The following is a 24,288-nucleotide window of genomic DNA, read 5'->3' as shown; positions in this document are numbered from 1 at the left end:
CATTTTTGAGTTTTATTTTTTGCAGGTTTATTAAAATTGTTAATGAAAATGCCTAAGAACACTTTGCTAGGGAACGGTATTACGTAAAGTAAAATCGCTTATGCGGTAGCACCTCATCATATCGATAGATCCACCGGTAATACCGGGCGATAAAATCGATTGATCGAAAGTGTGCGCCTCTATAGGAACGCGATCGGGAATAACAGGAAAGCAGAAGAGGTGGCAAGTTTCCGATATTGGTCGATTTTACTCAAATGTCGTTTTTACGGCGGGATGGATGCGTTCGATCGGGCCCCTTTGTCAGCTTCGAGAGCGTTCGAAATTTGGTCGTAACGGGAAAACAGGGCGTTGACTAGGAGCATGCAACGCCCCATATATGTATTTGCAAACCCTGGTACAAAATTGCCTCATTTTAATTAGCTCTAATACACTGAATTTCAATACTAAATATGTAAGCTAATTTAGGAGTACATATAATAATTAAAAAAAATAACGTTTTAAAATTTACATTTCAAAGTAAGTATATTTTTTGATTTTGAAGATTTTAATTTACTCTCATTAATCAGTACTTGCAAAATAGCAGAACAAAGAAAGTTGGAAAAGGGGTATAAGGGAAAAGGGTAGAAATAGAAATATGTACAACTTTTCAGGAGCTTAGATCATTACTTACTGATGCGCTTCTGTTTTTCTATAAAGAGAAAGACAGTCGAGACCCATGTTATATTAATTTAAACAAAGTCTGTTTTGGAGAAATATAACCCTAACGCACTAGCTATTAATTTGACTAAATTTAAATAAACAAATATATTTTAAAAGCTATTTTGGATGCTATATACCTAAATGATTATATTTTTTATTGGGACTGGAGATAGCCCTTCAAGAGTGTTGCCAACGAAACATTTTATTCTTGTTCTGAACATCTTGTAGACTGTATGCCATATAGAATCCGGTAATATAATTAATAATAAGGTCACTGATTTTTAAGACCTAAACGTTTAGATCAAATTGAAAGTCGTTAACATGTAAACATAATTCAAAAAGGAAATTAATGTGTGGGTGTGAATTTCTTGACCAATTTAAAAAAAAATGCGAGTGATCTTTAAATGCTTCTATGGAAACCTCCCAAAAATTGTCAGAGATTTCTTAAGGCACTGAAATCTTCCCAAAAAATGCCAGAGGCTTTCGCTACAAGTAACCTACACTTTCCACAATATTTTTAAAACTCTCAGAGAGTCTCAGTGGTACTGATGAAAACCTCTCAAAGGTGCCAGATGCTTTTACCATTACAGAAAATATCCCAAAAATTACCAGAGGCCTCAACAGGCCTACAAGCAGTCTAAATCTAATAGTCGAAAATTTCGCTACAATGTTGTTAAACGTCTCTCGTGATTCTATAGAATATATATTCATAATTTTATGATAAGGACATTCCTAACCATTTAATTTGATAATTATTCATTACTCAGCATCCATAATATTGCTATCAATCTGACTATTAAAATAGAGCGCTATAACCTGAACATCCTTTGTCAATTTGATTGAAAGAAACCAAAACCCTATAATATATGATATATAGCCTAGGTATATAATAGATATTCTTTCTATATTGCATCGATTAGCAATCGTGAATTTTCTTATGAATGCACTAAAATATATCGATTATCTGATCGAAAAAGCAATACTTATATTGTATACACGTTATTTTGCTCATCGAATTCAAAATCCGATTTTTCGTTTGCTAATGGATTTTTGTTCTTATGAATGTGCCTATTTATAGTGAATGGGGACCTTTAAGTCTTTATTGACACTTTATTCTTATTTTATCAATGTCATTTAAACATTGTATTGGTTGCTTATTAAAATGTGGTTTAGTTGGCAACTGGACACAATATAAGTTGTGGTGTTGTCTTGGTTCAAACTAGTATTTTGGCTTTATTCCTGAGTTTACTCAATTTTTATTACTGTGGTGACGTTACAAAAAATTACAATTTTTAGTGATGAAGGAGTTCAACTGAATCCGCATGTATAGGAGGGGATTTCTAATATCTAAACATTAAGTTGGGTGGCCACTCTTAGTATAAAGTGGTATAAATCTTCACTGTTTTGTCAAAATGTTACAATACAGGTCTCCCGAAAACTTAAAAGACTAGTCGGTGTTCACAATTTTTGGAATTTTCTGTTTTGTTTGATTTTGAAGATTTGACAGATTTTTTTTATTTTGAAGATTTTATTCAATTTCTTGACTTGATAGATGACAAAATTAGAGAGTTGTCGCAACGCAACTGCAATTCGAATGCTAAACAGCTAAACAAATAATATTCTTCCATTTTTTTTAAAATAGATGCAGAAACCAGTCCAAACAAACACTCATTGATGGAAATAAATAAAAGAAAAGAAAAAGTCTAAAAGCCACAAAATTCTAGAAACATTTTTCTACAATTCTTTGTTCAATCTATAGAAACGGTTATGTTATTTTGCATTTTTTTTGTTTCTGTTATTATTCACTTGAGATATTTGAAAAAGAATTAGGTATAAATTACAAATAATAACATCACACACAATATTGTAAATAAATTACATCCTGTATAATAAAATGGTAGGTATTTGTTTATTATAACGCTACAAGTCTTGTGTAGACTAAGTATCTACAAACGAAACAAAAATTATAATAAACTATTCAATAAAGTACTACCGGATCTTGTTTGAGGTTTTCGTAAAAGAGTTGTTATTCTTTAATACTCTTAAGAATTTTTGCTAGTATAAGACACCCTTCTATAATAAGTAGTGTTATTGTGACATTAGAGCCTAAACTCTAAAGTTTGAAGTAACCTAAAAATATATAAGATCAAGGATGACTTTAATCTATGTTTTTTTAGCACTAGCACCACACATTTAGTTACTTTCATGAAAATGTTCAGTTCTGAATAAAGTTATATTAAGTTGAATAAAAAATATGCAATCACATCAGAATTAGTAACATAAAAAAAAACTTAGGCTAAACAGATTGGCTTTTTTAGATCTACATGAATGTTGGTATAGTGGAATAAAGCTTCTGAAAAAGCATATTCAGCAAAAGTAGACTTTTCATTAGTTTTCAGAATGTAATATTCCCATATTCCCTTGATGGTCTAAGAATTGTAGTTTTATAGATACTTGATCGAAATTGAAATAGAAATAGCTTTTTATTTGTAAGACCCATGTGTTTGATTCCTAATTCTGTAATGCTTTTGATGCTTAACCCAATATCAACCCTTATAATAAAGAATAAATCATTCATACAGTATGGCATGTGCCCCTAGACAGCCTCTCCGCCATTTCCCTTGTCAAGCCATATTGCGACCCTCTTTAATCTACCCCAACCGCAGGATGAAATGTGCACTTCCATTAAAACGACCATTTCCCGTCCTATCTAGGCCCTTATCCGTTTTTATCTTTTTTCCTCCAATGAGAATCCTGTTTATACCGTTAACTTTTATTGTGAAAGTACACATGGTGGGCTATTAAATTTTTAGGGGAGACATTCTCCGGAGATATTGCACAAAGACGCGGCCTTTAATGCCAAATTACTCTTTGGAGATTAACGATCTTTCGGTTATAGGATTAGAAAATGAGTCGTAAATTTTTGGGAAGAAATGCTGATGTATACATTCATCAATTTATCTGTCTACTCATGTAGAGGTTAGCATCGGAATTTGGTTTTTCACTCAAAGTATATATTATTTTCTTATTTTTTATGAAATAGGTTGCAAGAAATTTATAAACAAATAGTGATAGCCAAGTTTCAAAAGATTATAAAGATTTAAAATGCGCTATGCAGACCTATACTAACCAACAAGAAAAGATGAAGCTAAGGTTATTTAGATGTAATAAATAAAATTACTGTTATTCTAATGCTTCTAAAACTGCTTGGGCTTTTGTTCACATATGCTTTTAAGAAATAATATCTTGGTTATCCTAAATAGTAATTTTTTACAAGGATTCTAATCACAAACTGAAATTACTATTGATATTTTTTCAATAGGTGTTTAACTTTAAAATAACAATAAACATTATAGCTTTATAATAAATATCAAAAACAGGGATTTACAGAAAGAAGCTACTATAATGTTTCTTAAAGTGGGCATTCACAAAAAACCTGATTAGATAGATAAATAGAATACTAATATTAATCAGAATCACCAGTATAAGTTTTTGCGATATAACTAGAATTCCATTATAGTTATTGTTAATAATTAACTCTATTTAATAAGTTTTCCAGCAATTCTCAGTTTTCACAATAATTGTAAAATCAAAAATTATCCGTGTAGACCTTTTTTATAGCGTTTATAGCTTTTGTATTGTATGTTTTAGTTAAAATATAGAGAATTTATTACTTTATAGTTATTCAAAATCATGTCTGTGTGTCCTGACCTAAAAAAAAACGGAATTAAAAGAACTGAGAACAAGCTGTGAAGAATTGGTACATTTAAGATATAAGAAAAACGTTTACAAATTTGTCAAAAAGCTATTGAAAACTAACTTTTTACACCAAAATAATGGAAATTTGCAAAATTTTCAATTTGCAAAAACGTTGGCAAGAAATTCTATAAAAATTATTAAAACAGAAATTTTTGATTCAGTGAAGTCCAACAAAAAAAAAACAATATTTATACATGAAGGAACTGAAAAAAACGCTGATACTGTAGTGCTTTTGAAAAGTCTTGAAAACATGAAATTTACTTAAAATCAGCATGTAAAAAAGTTTGTCAATAAAAATCAGGAAGAAACGAAATAGTAAATTTAAAAACTGACAACCATAGAAAAGTCAAAAACTATCTAAATGTTTTAAGATTACAATAAGACATAGAGGTAGAGACAACTCATACAATTAATAAAAAGTTACCAACCTTTTAATTTTAGTGAGTCGTAAAATGTGAAAATGATATAACAAAAATTGATTTGTTTGATAAAAGTTTAGTAATATGTATTTATAATGACAGGAAAGCGTTTTTTGGGTAAATTCCGCAAAAAAAAACCGTATATGTTTCACCATGTGTATGTCAGTTGGTTTTACATGCCTGATGAAACCACAAAGCAGAAACACGTGTCGCCGGGTTGTCATCCTTGTTCCTCTCTACTTCACTTTTTTTTTTTGCAAAATTTACCCAAAAAACACTTTCCTTTCATTACATCCGTATTAAACTCTTCCATGTGTTTATAATGTACCTGTGCATAAGAAATGCACAAATTTATTAGTTTAACCAATTATTGGATATAATCACAAAAAGTTAAGATGCTTCATCTCCTAAGCACTCCTTAATCTTTACTTCGCTCATCTGATCCAGATTAAAATAGACTATTTTAGAGGATAAATTTCAACTAATAAATGATTATAAATAAAATAGTTTTAATTTTAATACTATTATTATTAAGCATAATTTTTGTATTAATTGTTATTTGTATTGTTAAAATAAACAATATCTAATATAGATTTTCACAGAATAAGATCATTTTATTAACCGATTTTAGGTGCTTTTTGAATTTAATCCAAGATTTGGCCGATTATTTCAAAAATTATAGTACCTCTTAATTTGAAGGATTGATTTAAGAACTAGAACTCTGATCTGCTTTAAACGGTAATTGCAGATCCTTATTTCACATTATACAATCTTCTTGTTAAGGATAATCCTAACTTAGTCAAGATGAGGCAAACGAAATGAACATAATAGGTAACTAATACTTTCAACATTCAAACTCAGCAATTTGGAAATAGCAATCAAAACAAGTGATTGAAAAATGGCGCATTGAGAAGAATACAAATAGTTTTTAAAGATTCAGAGGTATTTTAGCATATTTTTAAGGATTACTCTAAGGCGGATGGGTTTTTGCTACAACTGGTATTAAAAATGTATAAAACATACAGAATGTTGACAGTATTCTTAAAATCAGTTTTCAGTCAGCATTCGGAAAAATATCTCTTCTCATATTTATTCTCTAAAGATTTTTTTTTTAACTTTTTTACTAAATCAATTGTTTTAGCTTCTATGTTGAAATATATTAGAACCTTAAAAACTCGTCGGTGTGTACACGCAATTAAAAATAAGATAAAAATTTTCTCATTTTCTTGTAAATAAATTTCAACAAGTCTTCTACTAAAAATATTTTCCCACAGTTTCGTTGCATTATAAAAATACAAAAAAAAACCATTGAACACAATAAAATTTACGGATAAACCTCCCGCCATCTCTTTGCCTCTTCCATATCAGATTTACAATAGGCATCATCTTGTATAATTTACGAGCATCAACAAGGAACAATGTGGATTCACGTATAAGTCGAACGTAAAAAAGCAGTAAAAAAGCTTTGTATAACAATATAGCCGGTGCCTTTCAAATCATCCATCAAGTATATTCTTTAGAAGACTCTGATTCTGAATGCAAGCAGATTCTTAAAAAGAACTACCAATCAGGTTTTTTGTATTGGCATCTGTAGAATATGGTTTTTCTACGTTATAAAATACAGTGCGACCCTGTTCAAGTAAGTGTCGCCATTCGAGGGGTTTCTTACATTCAGCTGGGGTGCCTCCCTTTTAATAATGTCTTTCACTTCAGCCAACCAATGAGAACGTTTTAAAGGGCGAGGTAATCCCTGAAGGGTTTGCAGAGACGTATCAAGTATGAATTTAATTATTATAGATTATTTTAATTTTATGAAAGTTATGTGGAGAATATTGATTAATAATGCTTTTTAAATAAATAAAATTGGTTAATACGTATTTTAAGGGTCAAATAGTCATTAAAATACCAAAATTCACTTTTTAGAGACATCACTGACATCAGTTTGTTAGAATGTATGTTTTCCTCAACAGTTAGAGAGAGTTACATATTTTGTTTGGTGGTCAAGTTTGAGAAACTCCTCAATTCATTCATAAACATTTCAGAATCAAAGTTTGCATTGTTGTCCCTGGACTTTTGAGTAAACAATCTAAGGACAGCTCATGTATTCAACAAAATTGTCTTAAAAGTTTGGTAATAATTTATGAACATACTTTATAGGAAGGGAAGTACTTTTTTAACACTCAAAATATGCTAAATTATGTACATGGATATATAAACAGGGATTCAAAAAGTGGTTAGAAAAGATCAAAAATAAAAGTTGATTTTTGGAAAACCTTTGCTCATCAAATTTCGACTTTTAATTCGTGATTCAGTCAACAATCTAATAATCGGATACCTACTTAAGTTTCTGGATTATTTAAACTTTGTAAGGGTGCTAATGAAGATCTTTTGCAAGAATTGTTAATGTAAAATTTTAACAAATCAATATTGTTAAGTAATCTAATTTTTGAACCACTATTTAAATAAAAGTAAACATCACACTATACTACTGACTAGAACCAATAATTATTTATTTTATTTACTCACCTTCTGATAGAAGTTATACAGCACATTTGAGATTAAGAAGTTCGACGTATAACAGCTAAACTGAAACTAAGTAAACGTACCAGCAAAAACCTTCCGGTTTCTGTCCCTCAAACTAAAATAACCCTTTCCTTATAATCGTTTTTAGCAAAATCGTAAAAAAGTTATTTGTGCCGATTGTCAAGGCCCAATACCCAATTCGGAATCATTATAAAACGTGTGAAGGCTTTCGGCCTCATAAAAAATGCTCTATCTCAAAGTAGGTGTGCTAAAAGTGATGTGAATAGAAAACGTGTGATAAAACGCATGTTTAGTCGTTTATTGTTGTTTTTTTTTCAAGGAAAATATACCCTACAATAGCTGCATTTTAGAGCTAAAAAAAGGTGTAAGGTAAAAAGGTGAAGTATAAACAACATACGAGAAACTCCTATTAGGCACCAATCAATATGTGCCAAATTGTATTCTTACGTCTCAAAACACCGTACCCATGAATCAGGATGCTAGTGGTAGCAACTGAACTATTTGGTGCATTGTCTTAATGAAACAGGATTTACTTTTTTGCCAGTTCAGCGCGGTTTTCTACAAAACTTTTATCATATAATCCTGGTTTAATTTTCAAGTATATTATGACAACATGCACTGCCATTTTCTTCTTTTTTGAGAAATAACAAACTTAGTACCAAGTAGAGTTTATCGGGTACAAATAAATCGAAAACTTAAAAGCACTATAATAGACAGCTTGCTAATGGATAATTGATTAGGCCAATCATGCATAACTCTTAAAATAACTGCATTAATTCTCTATTTACATAAAAGAAGAAGAAAAAGAACTGAAATGTAATTATGAGAGTATAATATTATAGTTGTTGAGTTAAAAATAATAATATTTTAATTTTCAAAAGAAGACTTGATTACAATGTTCACATGGGAATTTGCGTTAACTCTATAATTAGTTCGTGATTTGAATAAAAATACGTACATTTTTATTAAGAAATTTAATGCTTTCTTTGTATGGGAATAATTAAAGATGTCAAGTCTATCATACTTATTCATAAACCTCTGTACTAAACAAACGATTGTGCTGTGTAATAAACAATGTAATTGTAATTCTGTGATCTTCTAGCTTTTAAATTTGTAGCAAATTTTATGTTAAGATTTTTTTAGAGTGATTCTGATACTTTCTTTACTATTATTATTAACACTCTGTAAATATCTCAAAAATGAAAAGAAACATTTCCATTATTTTGATATTTTGAACTAGTGGGCTATATTTTTTCTTTATTGTTGAATTTAGAGTAAAGAGGTTTCAAACAGGAATTAAGACTGTTTAATTCTTTGATAAGATGCAATAAGTTTCATTTATGCTGCAAACTCATTCCATTTTGCAGAAGTTATTACTTAAAGTAGTTCTAAATAATGCTTTCAATCCCGTATCCGGGACCGGGACTTCCCGGGATTCTGGGTGATTTTGGAATCTCGAAACCAGATTTGGTCCCAAAATTCAACAAAATGGCGGAAATTGAGGGCATTTTTTACAGTTGGTCTATGAATAATTGTTGTCGACAATTCCTTATACTAGTGTGGAGTCCGAACAAGCTTTCTCAGTGGCTCAGATCGTCCCTAGAAAACAACTCTAAGCACTCTAGTAGCCTTCTAATTTTAATTTACTCGAGAAAATAGGTGATGAAGTTTGGGTTTTCCGAGGGGTTTTCAAATATTTGTTAATATTTTTTGCTCCTAAAAAAGAGTTGATATTCTTTAATTTTTCGGAAACATCGGACCAGTCCCGGGACTTTTCAATTCAGTCCCGAATAGCTTTCTAGCCCCGGGACTTGAAAGCCCTAGTTCTAAAATACTAACAAATATTTTTTTAAGTGAGTGCAAAACCTGAAAGAAAAAGTGAGTAAGTATAAGTTACATTCACTGATATAAACCACACCTACACACCTGCAATTTGGCTCTGCGTAACGATGTTTTTTCCATTTTGAATATAACATTTATACTGTTTATTTGACCAAGAGAGCAAAATATTTATTTCACATACATTTATTAATATTTTTGTCTAGTTTGGTTTGCCAAAATGTATTGACAATAAATTTTAAATTTACAAAAATCCAAAAATTTGTTAACAAAAGTATCAGGACCCAATAAGTTATATGTAAACAATATAATATATTTTCTCTTATTTTTAATTAAAACAAGAATAAAAAAATCAATATTACACAATACAGTAGTTATTACAGTTACCTTTTCCTTGAAGCTTACAGATTTCGCTTTAGTAGCAAGAGTCTGTACGTACATATAGATAGCGCCACAAGTCGTTTGATCGATTTTTAGGACACAAAGAAGGATTTTCTCATAGTGTACGAAGCCTTCACCAGAGTAACCGGATGATCAGTTAACCAAAAATACTTCCATCTGGATTGAAAAAATAATGTAAACTGTCTTTTTAGACATTTTGTAATGTGGACTTTGAAGCAAGTTTTGTTTCATTTAGTAGAGAATTTTGGTTACACATTTATTACAGCAATGTAGAAATTAACCTCTTAGAAGATTAAGTTTGTAAATTAATTTGTTCAAACAGTCTAAGTCTCTAGATTAAATTAATAATCCGTAATTTTCTGCAAAATGCATAATAAATGTCATTTAATATGGTACTTATCACATTCATTCAATATACATTATATTTTGTTTTTTTTTTCTATTATCAACCGTGTTTATTACAGTTTTATTCTACCCTTCCAAAACTTTTTTTAATGGACCGGAAAGAAATACGGAAAATCCGAATGGCGGAAGTAAAGCAGGATTCCCGTCGAGAATAAGAGAATTTATATTTCCCCATAACTCCCTTGGAGTAATCAGTGTGCATTTAGCGGAAAATACTTAAGAAAATACAAATACTCCTCGCAGACCGTCGTGAGCAGTAAAAGCGCCGGGATGACTATGGCCCATTAAAAACTTTATGACGATTGGACAACCCTCTGCGAAACTTTATGACGCATTTTCCAACGGAATTGTGCTCCCCCTCAAAGTGCTCCAATTTTCCTGATGTTGCTAAAACAAAAATTTGTTTTTGTTCTACTCACAGATCTTTGAGTTATTTACCTCACCCCACAATAAGGTATTTAGTTAGGTTAATAAGAAATATCTTATCCCAGAATACTTATTTAATTATGTATAATCAGAAATAGTAGGTTTTTCCAATTATTCGATTGAGACTAATTGGGAGTCTACAAGTCTGACATCTACGAGTAGTATCAGCAGTCTGATTTAGAAGGTATAAGTTAAACGCTAGTTATGACTCCATAAAACACACATCAAAATCTCAATGATGACATAAACCGGTAGAATTTCGCTATTTGCATTTACTGCCTCGTTGTTTTGAATTAGATTTCCACATAAATTCGTTAATGGAGTCTACCTTTATGGAAGTCGTGCATTTGGCAGCACATTTCCTCATTAAGTAAAAAAGATATTAATGAAAGTAACACGTTTCCAGTTCTGGTTTAAAACTTTGCCCCACCTTAAAACATCAAAAATGGTGGCTTTCACCGTTATCACATACTAAATCCGTGGGTTCATTATGGAATGCATTAGAGCCAGGCATCGGACAGCTTATCTTTTAATGGCCCCACGCTTTTGGGCGGGAAGCTTTCAGTTTGAACAGCCTTAAATCCGTTTTACGATTATTGGATTTTCGGGTAAATCCAATCGGACCCCTTCGCTTATCTAATCAAGCCTCAGGCAAATAGCTTTCCAAATATCCAACTTCCCCAAATTCCTTTTCCGTTAAGTGAATTTATCTAATCTGGTTCGTTTTCATTACCAAAATGGTGTTTGTCCTCGATTTTTCCATTATGTAATGTGTTTTCGTAGTATTGCTTTTATAGTGTAGTTTTCAACACTATAATATAGACCTGTGCCCTTGATTTGTGGGTTCTCAAAGCTGTTTGAGATGCTGCTGCACGACTACTTGATGACTAATGACATGACGGATTTCTCTAAAGCCTTTGACAAAATACACCATAGCATATTATTTCAAAAATTGAGTTTCTTTGGTTTGACTGATGAGTTTGTTAGCTTTTTAAGTTCGCCAGGGATCAAATTTGGGGCCTTTACTATATTTAATATTTATAAACGACATAGTGGAATTAATTGAGGTTGAGCATCAAATATATGCCGATGTGTGACTGTGGAGGACCAGAGAATTTCTGAAGCTGCAGCGCTCTCTGATTGGTGTGTCAGAGTGGTGTATTACAAATAGACTGCCTTTAAACGCCGCAAAGTGTTCAGTTATAAACATAACGAGAAAGACTCGTCTTTTTTTTATCTATATACCATGGACCAGGTTCCTCTTGCGAGAGTGGCTAATGTGAGAGATCTGGGGATCCTGGTAGACTCTAAATTAACTTATGGGAGTCACGTTCATGAAACTGTTGCAGGGGCAATCCGAGCGTTGGGATTTGTAATGCGAAATTGTAAGTAATTTTCAATCATTGAGGCTCTTAAAAGCTTGTATTTGGTTTTTGTTAGAAGTAGGCTGAGTAGGTACCCCATGAGAAGGATGCTATTTTAATACAGAGATTTGGTTTAATCAGTTTGGAGTCACGTAGAAGTGTCCACGGAATAATGTTCATTTATTAAAAAATTAAAAATTAAAATTTAAAATTTGACCAATTCTAATGTCTTGGCGGTTTTACTTTTATTTTAACACACTGTATATTTTGTAGCCCCTGAAGATGCGTGGTTTATACACTCGAAACATGTTGGGCAGCTTTTAGCTACGAAATTAAGATTTTATGGAGATTGATTTTGTGTTTTTTGCTTGCAGCGAATTTATTTATTTTCGGTTTTCTAGTAATTGCAAATAGCAGTGGATTTGAAATTATCAAACTTCTCAATTTTACAATTTACTAAACTCAAAAAAATTGCATAAGAATGTACCGTTGATTTGGGTTACTGCTCTACTCGACTGTTGAACTCTCTGAGATACATTTGAAACTCACCTTTAAAAGTTAGTATATCTGCTGCATTTGACAAAATAATTAATTATTGTTGTATTTGTTTATTTTCATACAGCATGCTATTACAAATGAAGCAATCCGTTCACAATCTTCAATATACAGGGCGTCAAAGTTTAAATTATATGGTTATCTATATCCCATAATGTATTACTATTTGGTACCACAAAATTTTGGAGTATAGGACCTTTGTATCTTCAAATTCAATAGGTTATTTTTAGTACACTTTGTTGAATATTGTATTTCTAAGCTTTTTTATACAGGGTGAGAAGCAAACTAATTAGCAAGTTCTCATGAAGATGGCGATCATTGACTTGCTAATGATATTTGAATGTAAACAGTTCGAGTAATTCTAATGAGGAAAGAGAATAGGCTTTAAAAGGTCTAATATCTAAAAGACAGTCACAATACTTTTCGTCTTTTAAGACCGAAACCATGCAAGAAATCCCTTATTTAAGTAATTTGGGGCAGTTACTGCAAAAAATGAGAGTATTATATGTATTTTATTTCTTAAATTATTATACTTTTCCTATTCTAGTAGCCTAATTTACATACTCTTGTCCAGATTTACTAGCATAAAAGTGTATAGGAATATCAATTAAATTTGGAGTCTTTGAGAAATGAGAAGTTATCTAAAAAGATGAATTTTCTATTGAACTATAGCACAATTTTCAAAAAACAATAAGTTTTAAGTTTTTTTTTTCGTCTTTAAATTGACCATCAACCACATAAACTTGTTTTTCTAATTAAAAAATCCCATTTTAGAATTTTTGCCACGTTTCGCCTTTTCCGCATTTTATGGAGTTTGCCTTTCCTGCGTAAATTCAGCGAGTTTTTACGACTAAAGTTTGTTTGAATTGGGGGAGGGCGCCATCAGAACGGACGTGCTCGGTACAGGAAACGTGCCTTCATTAAAATTTATAAGGGAACCGCTTACGTTGCCCTGAATATAAACAAGAAGGGCTGCTTTGCTTAATGAAATTTAATTAAAACCTTCGTTAGGGTAGGTATATACGACAAATCCAGAGACGTATCTCCAACTGGAATTGTTTAGTGCATAACAAAGTTCAGTTGCACTAGTTTAACAATTTAAAGGGTGGTCCCAAAGGGCCTGTATTGTTCTTTACAATGTACAGGGAGACTCGTAACCAGCACATTTTAATGTAGTCGCGGTGTCGTAAAATGGACATAATTCCGCAACCACAAAGTATGTCGTGGGCCGAATGCGATCCGTTTGGACCTCGAATGACCAATGCTATAGCCCAGGTTTAATGGGCTGAAATTACCAAGTGGCTGCCGCAGAAAATTACACCTTTTTGACATAAATTATGTATGCCCTTATGCAGCAGAGGATAATATAACTTGTTTTATAGTAGTTGGGTATTTTGAAGGCGGGACAAACTTTGATGAGTTATGCAGAAGATGATTTTAAATACTAAAAAGGCAAAACAAGAAAATATTTAAAAAAAATACAAGTCTTTTATTTACTTAAATGTTATAATTTTCGAGTCAACTAAATCATAGTTCAATAAATACCTGATTTGTTTATACCTAATGTAAATGTGTATTTTGAAACCAGTTAAATTTATGGTTATTTCTAGAAACAGAAAAATAAAATGCTTTGACCATATAAGGTTTTACTGACCAAATAATAATAAATGTTTAGGAGTGAATACTTAAAGTTAATTTATAACTTTCTTTCCTACTTCTACACATAAAACTTGTGAGTATGATATTTTTTCTAAAGCATCCGTGCTAATTCTTTCTGTCATACAAAAGAAATTTCGCCACGTCATTATCGCTTCTTCTGGCATTATTGTAACCCATCCAAGACTCCCTTCCTCGTCTAACTAATCTCAATATGAAACGAGAGCGAACATAAAAGAAATAAAAAGCCAAATCGGATTACAAGATCCCACCCCAGTAAGTATAAAGGACGACTTTGTCTCAAATTGCAGCCATAAAAATGATTTACATTGGAGAGTTTCCATCATATTAGGCATTTGGTCCTAGTTTAATGACGTGCTAAGGATATGAAGCGTTGCAGATGGAGTGAAGTTTCCTTTTAAAATGTCAGGGAACGCGTTAGGGTTTTGATAAGTAAACAGTGGCAGTAGATTTATTAACAACCATTAAACGTAAACCTCAAACTAAACGTTTATACAATTTTACAATCAAGCAAAATACTCCAAATAATCACATTTTTTTAGACTTCTTAAGGACTGCCATTAATTGATCAAATAGAAACCAACATAACATGTACGTCACTGGTTTTGGGCCATCCCGTTCGGCTTCCATGTTTCTTCTTCTCATGGCCGTTCGTGGCGGAGCCCCAGACTGGCGCTTTGAGCTGTCATCGTATTTCACAGGGCCCCTCCTGACGGTTCAGCCTGCAAAGTATCAAGAAATGTTCCATATTAGATAAGGCTAAAAGCATTTTTGGGATGTGTGAAACGACTGAAATTTATTTAACTACCTGCTGGTCGTTTTTAGTGTAAAAATGGCGGTTTTGTTATAACAGCTATTTGTAGTTTGCAAAAGTTTAGAAGTGGTTAGGGATTTAGTAATATTACAATGATCTTAAAATTATAGGTTGTTTTAATAATTTTGTGTTAGTACTGCTAATCCATGAATTATTTTTTTTATGAAAAAAATGAAGTGAGTGAAATTAATAGTTGTATTACAGGAATACAGGGTGTCTGCAGTTTAATCTGCGTTGCCAAACCTTACATGATATAAGGTCTGTCATGTGTGTCTGTCTGTCATCACAAGTCAAAAAACGTCATAGTCACGTCAGCATTCAGCCAATGAAACTTGACATTTACTGTTTCTAAATAGAAAACCATTCAGGGATTGCTTCTGCGAACAGACCTATAATTTCCCTAAAGACGTTTTATTAAAGTTGCCAAATTGCAATAAAATTGCATTTAAAATTTAAAATTACATTGAACATTACTTTGTATGTTGGTGTTGTACTAATAACAAAAAAAAATGTAATATAATGAGAAATATTGTGAAAAGAATGATTTTTACGATGTGAAGATCTATACATATAGGCTGAATCGAATAAAGTACAATTGAAAATTGAATTTCTTCAAATTCTAATTTTGATACTAATGAAATAATAAGAGAAAATGTTGGAAATGGAAATGAATTTTCATTCATTATTAAACTGTGGATCACAATACAACTTTATTACTAATGACCTTACTAAACATTTAAATTCAGATCTAAAAGTCAATTGTAGGTATAAATAGTTCTCTGTCTATATTCAAAAAATGCTTCTTACAAAACATAAGTTTGTAATACGTGTCATCACTGTCTCTTAGTTGTTTGTCCTTGTTAATTACGCTTAATTTTTAAAATAGGGGGCATTTTAATAATGAACCAGTTTTCTTAATTTAAAATAAAAATAAAATAGCAGATTAATTTTGAAGTTTGTTTATTATCCTATCCTATTTTACTCTGCAAATTAAACATAAAAGACGTAGTATAATCCCTGTTTTAAAAATACTTGACACTGTCGATTTATTACATGTGAGTTAATTCTGTTGATTAGCAGTTCTACGGGTGGTGTGTGTAAAAGTTGATAATATTCATCCTGGTTTCAAGAATGTCACTTAAAACGAGCAATAAATTAATATTGCAACCCCCAGCAATTTTTGTCTTAAAATACTTGAAGTAATGGGGTTTCTAGTTATATGAAAGACAAAATATATCGTAGGAAAACAATAAAATATAAATTATGATTGACAAAAATTAAGATATTTCCTGATATATTACCTAATTTTTATTAATGTCAATTTGGGCGTTTTGGACCATTCTAGACTAAAGTCAATTTTCTCTGTCCGTTTAAATGGGATTTGTAGATAAATGGAGGAGGAATTTTAGGGCGTCGTAAAAAAGTGAGCACCAATAAAACATAAAATATATATGTTTATATCAGCAATTTTAAATTTCTCTCCATATAACGCAAGGGAATGTAATACGATACTAAAAAGACACTCACCATGTGCCACCATTTTTTTTCTAATGAAATACTAAACAGAATTAAAAGGGCCACCTCATCATCATGTCAGGTTTTTTTGGCTGATTATTATGGTTTCATTCAGATGGTTCCGGTAAATTCTAGATTTTACGATTTCTATGGTTTGACATGTTAATTAAATTTTTTAATGTTATGGATGATATACGGCCATATTAAATAAGTGAAGCGAGACCCCCTACAAAAAGAACTAAGGGATTGGTTTAAAATTCATATCAGCAGGATGCATGGGTATCTCATTCGATCTGACATTTTACTCAGCTTAGGGAACGAAAAGGGAAAAATCTGATGACATTTACGATTCAACTTAGATTTACTGCCGCCTTTCAGATGTTATTGTATTACCAGCAGGTTAGTTATCTACAAAAAGAAAAATGAATGGATATCAGATTACATAAATTCAAACGTTGGAAAGATTTGGTTCCCAACATGTGTTAAACTCTCGATCATAATGAACTTCGATTTTCTTCATATAAATATTTGTTAAAATAATAACTGAAACCGGTTAAAAAAACATAAATCTAATATGCCAAACTCATTTCAAACGTGTTAGTGTGTAAATTTGCTCTGGCTCACAAAATTATTTTTAACGTTTGTTTACAATTTAATTTTCAAAAGGTATTTGCGCCAAGTGTTCTGTTAAAACAAACCGAGCCGTTATAAGTAAACAAGAGATGGTTGTCGGCTATCTTCTAAGAACGGTCTAACCGACCATCGGTAGTTGTCTTGAACCTTTTGTTTTTACCGTCCGACACCCGCTAACAGTTGAAGTTTTGTCCTTTATAATGTATGTTTTAGTATACGCCAAGACAATTTAAAAGAAGTTAATTAAGTTGTTTAAATTTTTTTAACATAAAAAAGGAAAAAAATTGCATGTCCTATCAATAGGTACAAGCCATATAAACAGGGTGGCCCAGAAAAAAATTCAACAACTCTTTACTTACATATTTTATGAAACTTCAATGCGTCAAAAGTTTTACAAATTAAAAACGTAGGAAAGTGGTTAGGTTGCTAATTAAAAGCTTTTTACTTTTGAACTTTTTTGAAAATAAGTAACGGTTATATTCCTCCCTAAATGGCTTCGTATTGCCAAACAGAAGCAATCTTTGCTTAAGGTTTTTTCTTCTGAAATATTTAGAGTAAGTTTTTAAGTAAGTAAAATACCACATTCACACTTATAACATTTGAAAAACTCTTTATAGAAGTTTCTGCTTTACATATATTGTAGCAGCTCCTAATTTCTCATTTTGTAAATATGTTTAAAATTAAAAAGTCTAATAAAAATCACAATCATTTACTATATTCGACATTACAGATGAAGATAACGAAATAGATCATATAGAATATTGCTGCTAAAGAAAATAGAAACATTTATAGAGCAGAAGCAAATAAAGTTACGAAACATTCAAAGCTGCAGAAATTATTGCTACAGCCCAATTTAAAATAGACAAAAAACAGGATTTTTGGACTAATGTTTACAAACGTTCAGTTTTTTAATTCTAAAAATTAGTGTTCAAGACTAATATCGTAGCATTTAATGCCAAAATTGTTTACTTTCATCAATGAAGAGTCTGAAACTTAACTTTTACTATAAAAAATAGTTTAAAATTAGATTTTTCAGTCTTAAAGCACAGTAAAGCGCCTAGAGCTCAATTTAATACTGAAAATGTAAAAATAGTTTTTTAAGTCTGCTATGTCAAAAACTTGGTGAAGATAACCCTAAAACTCGATTTTCCAAGCTGAAAGCAGTTTTAAAGCCTTTGCCTATGAAAAGCACAGTAAAAAAACTTGAAAAGTTAGTCTTCAAGTTAATTTTCATGAATCTGATGTCACCATCCTGTATTTAAGACTATTTTCAAGACTAGAACATTGAAATGTATTTTCAAATTATAAAAACTTACTTCAAATGCAAATTTTAAGCTTTTGATGTCACTTTTCATTGGTTTCAAGGTTTAAATGTGTGAATTTATAGTAAAAAATTCTAGATAAAATAGTTTTTCTGGCTACAAGTCAATTTTCACTACTAAAGTTTTTCAACTTATCTGAAAACTATAACGACTGTCAGAAAGACAGTTTTTAAGCCTCTCAAGTCAACTTTCACAGTTTCTAAGTCAATTTTCATAACTAAAGTCTTTCAGTTTGTCTGGAAACTATGAAAACTGGCTACAAAGACATTTTTTAAGCTTCTTAAGTCGATTTTCACCGCACCAATTCTTAAGTTGGGTTGGGTTGGTTTTGGGTATTTGAACGTAATAACTCAATTATCTCGTAAACAAAGTTTTAAATCAGAATTTTATATAAGATATTTATTTTGTCAAATTGAACAAGTAAAGTATAAAAAACTGAAATTTTTCAAAAATATCCAGTGACAAGGCAGAAAAATGAAAACAATCTTTCTGTATTTACACCACTGAACAGTTTCGACAAACATTAATTTCATATGTATCTGTTTTAAATTTGATTAAAATTGCTCCAGCGGTGTGACAGTTATGACAAGAAACCGATTTTTTAAACTGAACTTTTATTGACTGTATTTTCCTTGGGAAGCATTTTTCAAGAAAATCACATAATGTATGTTAACTTATTTTTTGATGGGCCGTGGAATGGTGAGTTATTGACATTTAAAACTGGACCACCCTGTATTATCATTAGGAATATCTTGACAGCGATACAATCGAAAGCTGATTGTTTATTACCAGTGTAATTACTGCACTATTGTCAAACCTTGCCAGATCTTGTTTTTAAAATCACTGGTAATTTTGTTACTGAAAGTCAATTAAATTACTGGCTTCAGCTATTCACCGTTCAAAATTATGCATTTGAACAATTTTCGACATTGACATTTAACAGAATATCTCTGAAAATTCTATAAAAACTATGGTTTATGAGTTTTGTGAGATCTTTTATCAAAAATTTATCATTTATTACAGACAACCTGTTTACTGGCAAATTGATTCATTTAGAACCATTTTAAAAAATTCTGTTTGTGGTTTCGTTCTGTTCTTGGTTTGTGACACTCCATAAACCAATTTAAGTGCAGATTTTCACTAAATTCATAAAAGTGAGAATATAAAAACTCTTAATTTTCTAGATCATATTATGATATTCTCGGCATAACCTGGGTTATATCAGACCCCTAAAGAGTATATCTTCCGTTTTGGAACACCCTGCATGTATAAAAAAATCTGAATTTTCCTCGATTTCTAGAATTGCCCTTTTAAAACATACGTTTTACAATCCAAACAAACTTCGTTCCGTTTCACGCTAAACAATGCTCGAAACAGTAGTTTGCAACCCTTTTGCGGCAAACAACCTTTTGTCCACGTCAACGAGGTCTGGGCATAATTTATTTTTACAACCCTTTGCGTATTCAAAACGTTAACAGGAAACCTTATATTTTATGATAGTGCGAAACTTTCGGTTTCGTTTCAGCTCTTTTTTCTGTCCTCCAATGATTTGTGGTTCGGATGGGTTTATAGGGTTGCTCTAATTTAGCTACATGTGTCTGTTCTCTTCAAAAAGTTTTATTTATGCAATTTTAAAGTATAACTTAAATTTATTATACATGGTGTTCTAATTGATGGTTTAAAACCACGACCAGGTAATTCTTATTAACGAACTAACAAAGATATCAAATTCAATACATATTAATGTAATCACGTGCGTATGAGTAGTTGTTTGCACACTGAAGTGTAAATTAAGTCACAAATCACAAATCATATTTATGCTTAAAAAACTGATTTTATTACCAACTTAGAGAATTGTACAACAATGAACAAATAACACACACCCCACTACTTTCACACAGCTTTTTCAATGATTTTATGAAAAACCTTGTATTATTTAATAACAAAAACGTAGACTGAAGTCTATGAAGTGTTGATCATACAAAAAAAGACGTTTCTGACCTTTCCAAAGACATACACGAATAACACGAATCTCTTTTGGATAAACACGCTTCGCCGAAAAAGAACCGAGCGGTTGGCAGAAGGAATTAACACTTGCTTACGAAATTCCCTATGATGAAACGTTGAAACCTTTTTTTCGTTAATGCTTTAAGTCTGTATAATATACGGGGTCTAGTGCAATAATAGTTCAACGTTTTCTTTACAAAATTTCAGTTTTCTGTTACCTCAACTTGATTTTATAATTGTAATAATTTAGACTAAGATGTAAGTTTAGTGCTGCTACTTCAAGTGTCTTACAATGTTCAAGTTAAAAGCAAATTTATGTTTATATTCAGATTTATTTTTTAACTCCCTGGTAACAGTAGACAAATAAGCTAGTGTCAGTTAAAGTTAAAATTGCCTCTCAGTTACATGTGACAGGCTTTAGCATAAAGACTTTCCTTTACCCATTTTGAGCCCACATACATATAAAATTATCCGTCACGAAGAACAGCGGTTTCTTTAAAAGTGTTATTGTTGATAATTCGAATAGCGCCATATTTGAATCGGTACCGCTTACAGTGGTACTATTTTTCAAATCGTCGGCATTTGTTTATGTAAAAGCAAACCGAAGTGACAAGTGTGTACGTTAGTGTTCCTTAACAGTTTACGAGATATAAACTATCGGAACCGTTTTAATGGACTCGTCCGAGATTTTCCGAACTTTGTACAAAATGGAACAGTTTACGAAGCATGTGTTGTTTGGATAAACTATTTTGTTCATTGTTTATGTTGGTGCTGGGACGAAAACGTTATACAAGGCGAAATGTAAACTGGTGAAAGATGGTTTGGATATCTGGTGAGTGATTTAGATAATTAAATTATTACGAAATTTAAAGACATCATTTAGGATAATTAACTAGACAAAATTCTCTAACAAGCTGAACATAATATTTTACAAAAATAATTATTGAAATGGATTAGATAGGTAGTTTATGTTTAGTAAAGAAATTGTCAAACTTACTACAAATTTTATCAGGTATCACGTAAACCACTGCCAAATGTCACAAAAATCATTTATTTAAACGGTATTTGTGCCCGTTTGCCCAGTATTTTATTAGGTTTTTCCTAATTTTTAGGTGATCCAAAGTAAAAATTTGATTGCACCATGTTGATTTCAATCATATTTAGCAAGGAAACCAAAATTTGCTAACAAGACTCTATTTTCGCAATTCCTAGTATTCTAGTTTCGTAAATCTTAAAAACGTCAAAAATTCAGAACACAACAACACTTTACAAATTGTGAAGAGGTACATTTAATAAATATGTGATAGTGTGAGTGTAAACAAAAATTAGGCTTGAGCAATAATATGGTAAAGTATATTACCTCAAAACTATGCTAAACACAACAAATAGCTTTTTACGAACCTTATAGGAATACTCTGAAAGAAGAGTTCTAGAATATAAAGAGTTTAAGAGAATACTTTAAAATTATCGTCAATAATAATAATTAATAAACAAATTATTGCGCATGTTTATCACAATTAGGCAGTTCTCAGGGATCATAATTCAGATGGTGCAACAGAAATAGGGCCCTATTTAAATTTATTGTTTTCTAACTTTTTTAATCTGTCTATTAAAGCGTTTTAAGGTCATTTATAATGTATTTGATTGAAACACTTTTTCCCCCTTTAACTTTTTTTACAAAATTAAATTTAAGTCTGGTTTTTCTTACAATTTCTTATCTTCTGTACCATCGTATAATATTTACTTTGAGATTTCATTTATTTATCATAAGTGAAATAGGCGTTTCTACAGGGTAAATGATATATTAACAGCATTTTGCTAAAATATCTAAAAACTCTTAAAAAAACCCCCTTTTTTATATTGAAAAAATTTAAATCTTGTACTTAGAAAATAAGTTTTTGAAGTAAACGACTTGCATATTTTTACCCAGAAAACATCACGTCTAATATTAGTGAAGATAGAGCTCAAGTAAATTTGCTTCTCCATAGATGAATTTCTTGGTCTAAGAACAACGGAATTCTCAATATAATACTCTATATAGGAATTTCTTGTGCTTATTAAATAAAGAAAAAAACACCAAATAAATATTAGTAGTACTCATAAATTTGCAAAGCAAACAACTTGCAACAATTATTTATAGTGCATCTGATAGAAAAAGGCTTGCTCTTTTCAATGGTACCAAACTCAATGCTCTACGACAGAGTTCGAAGTATTTTTAATTGTACTCCCTCTCCTCTTGTAGATATTTCCCGAAACTGACAATATTTTCTAGCGATTCCTTGTAACCCTTTTTGAGAGAAAAAGAGAGCTAAGTCAAAAAAATATATAGATCAAGTTATTTGGCAGCCTACTGAAAATTAATTAGGGTAGATGCATTAAAAATCTGTTAAAAATAAATGTGATGCTTTTATCTATTGAAAAATTCTATTTTGAGAGACGGGGTGAGTGATTTTCCTTGTTATGCAAACAAAATAGTGTTTTTTCAGTCTTTCAATGTATTAATCGTCAAGCTCCTAGCATAGTTGATTTTAAATGTACCTAACATGGTCTTATTTCTTCAGGTTCACTATGGTCGGTTTTTTATAAATTGTTCAAATGCATTGAACTTGGATATCATAGAATACCAATTTTACACAAGAAGAGATACAAAATTTATACTGAAAATATAACAAAAATTCTTACATTTTCAAAGCTGCTCATTATCCGTAATAAACCCAATCCGATTCCTTCCTCTTCAGCCATGCAACCCGAACCTAATCCCCCATAGATCATTTTGACAGCAGCTTGGGGCACCGACCAATCAAAAGAGATCCAATTTATCGATCCCGTTTCAACCCAGACTCCCTACGGATAAGGCTCTTACGGAAATTAAACCTCTTCACTCTGAACGTTTTTGTGTTGCATGCTGTGAACCATACAAACTTGCAGGTTGAACGGGGTTTTCCTGGAAGGGTTCACTTTTCCTAAAGCCGGAAAAGAACATGGAAACTGTCTCCATAGTAACCGCATCTAGAATGACGCTTGTGTTTTCTGGAATTTAAAAGTCTGTTTATTAATTAACTAATTTTTTAAGCAACATTTTTTCTCTTAAAAGAGAATGTAATAATTTTTTTTTAATAATAAATTTCAACCATCCTACGCATTGTATGGTTGGCCTTATAAGGGATTAAGATAAAAAGCAACAGCCAAGGTTGGCTCCACTCGGACACATAAAACGCGGCCATTCCCATGTAGTATACCAACCGGAGTTCTTATAAATGTATGGCATTATAAGCGTATAAGCCGTGTGATTTACGGCTAACTGAAGGGCGTAAACTATGTTAAATTTATAACTCGAAAAGCGGACCATACAAAGCGGCGATCGTAAATTAAATCCCTCAAAGGTACTAAGTCATATGTAGATGGGTTTCATATAGCGGTTTTGAAAAAATAACCGTCTAGGTGTTTGTTCATACGTAAAAAATGTTACACCAGAGTATATTATACCATATAAATTGTTTGTAACATTTGTTTAATAGGTCAAAATCAAGCATATACACATACAGTAGTGCTTTACACTATTTTTGCTCAAATTTCAATCAAAGCTCTTCTAATAAGGTTTATAAATTAATTATAATCTTTGATTTAAGTAAGCTTTAGATTATATCTTTTGTCAAGTAATAAATTTTAAAGTAAAATTTCATCATCAACCAAAAAAAAATAGGAAATAAAATTGGCAATTTTAAAATAACATATTTTATTTAATTTTTAGTTTTGAAAAATAAACAAAATCTAGTTTTCAAACATGTTGTTGGCAGTTGGAAATTTTTGGATTTATCCTCTCCATGGAATTTTGACATTTGTATATTAAAACTTGTATATTTTTGACAATGATATTTCTTTAATGTATGTTGTCAACAAGTAACCAA

The 24,288-nt window shown here is 31.2% G+C and overlaps 1 protein-coding gene across 1 annotated transcript in view; it reads left to right on the top strand.

Annotated features, from left to right (window-relative positions):
* The first annotated feature begins 20,828 nt into the window (after nt 1-20,828).
* Abd-B (Homeobox protein abdominal B) overlaps nt 20,829-24,288 on the top strand; it is a 74,821-nt gene continuing 71,361 nt past the window's right edge. The window contains exon 1 of the mRNA XM_081981610.1: nt 20,829-21,212. The gene's annotated coding sequence lies outside the window, so the exon portion shown is untranslated. The remainder of the gene's footprint in view (nt 21,213-24,288) is intronic.

The sequence above is a fragment of the Ips typographus genome, linkage group LG6, assembly GCF_016097725.1.
Source record: "Ips typographus isolate SLU linkage group LG6, UJ_Ityp_2.0, whole genome shotgun sequence".
NCBI classification, from domain to species: Eukaryota; Metazoa; Arthropoda; class Insecta; order Coleoptera; family Curculionidae; genus Ips; species Ips typographus.
This window is presented reverse-complemented; position numbering and strand designations above follow the sequence as displayed.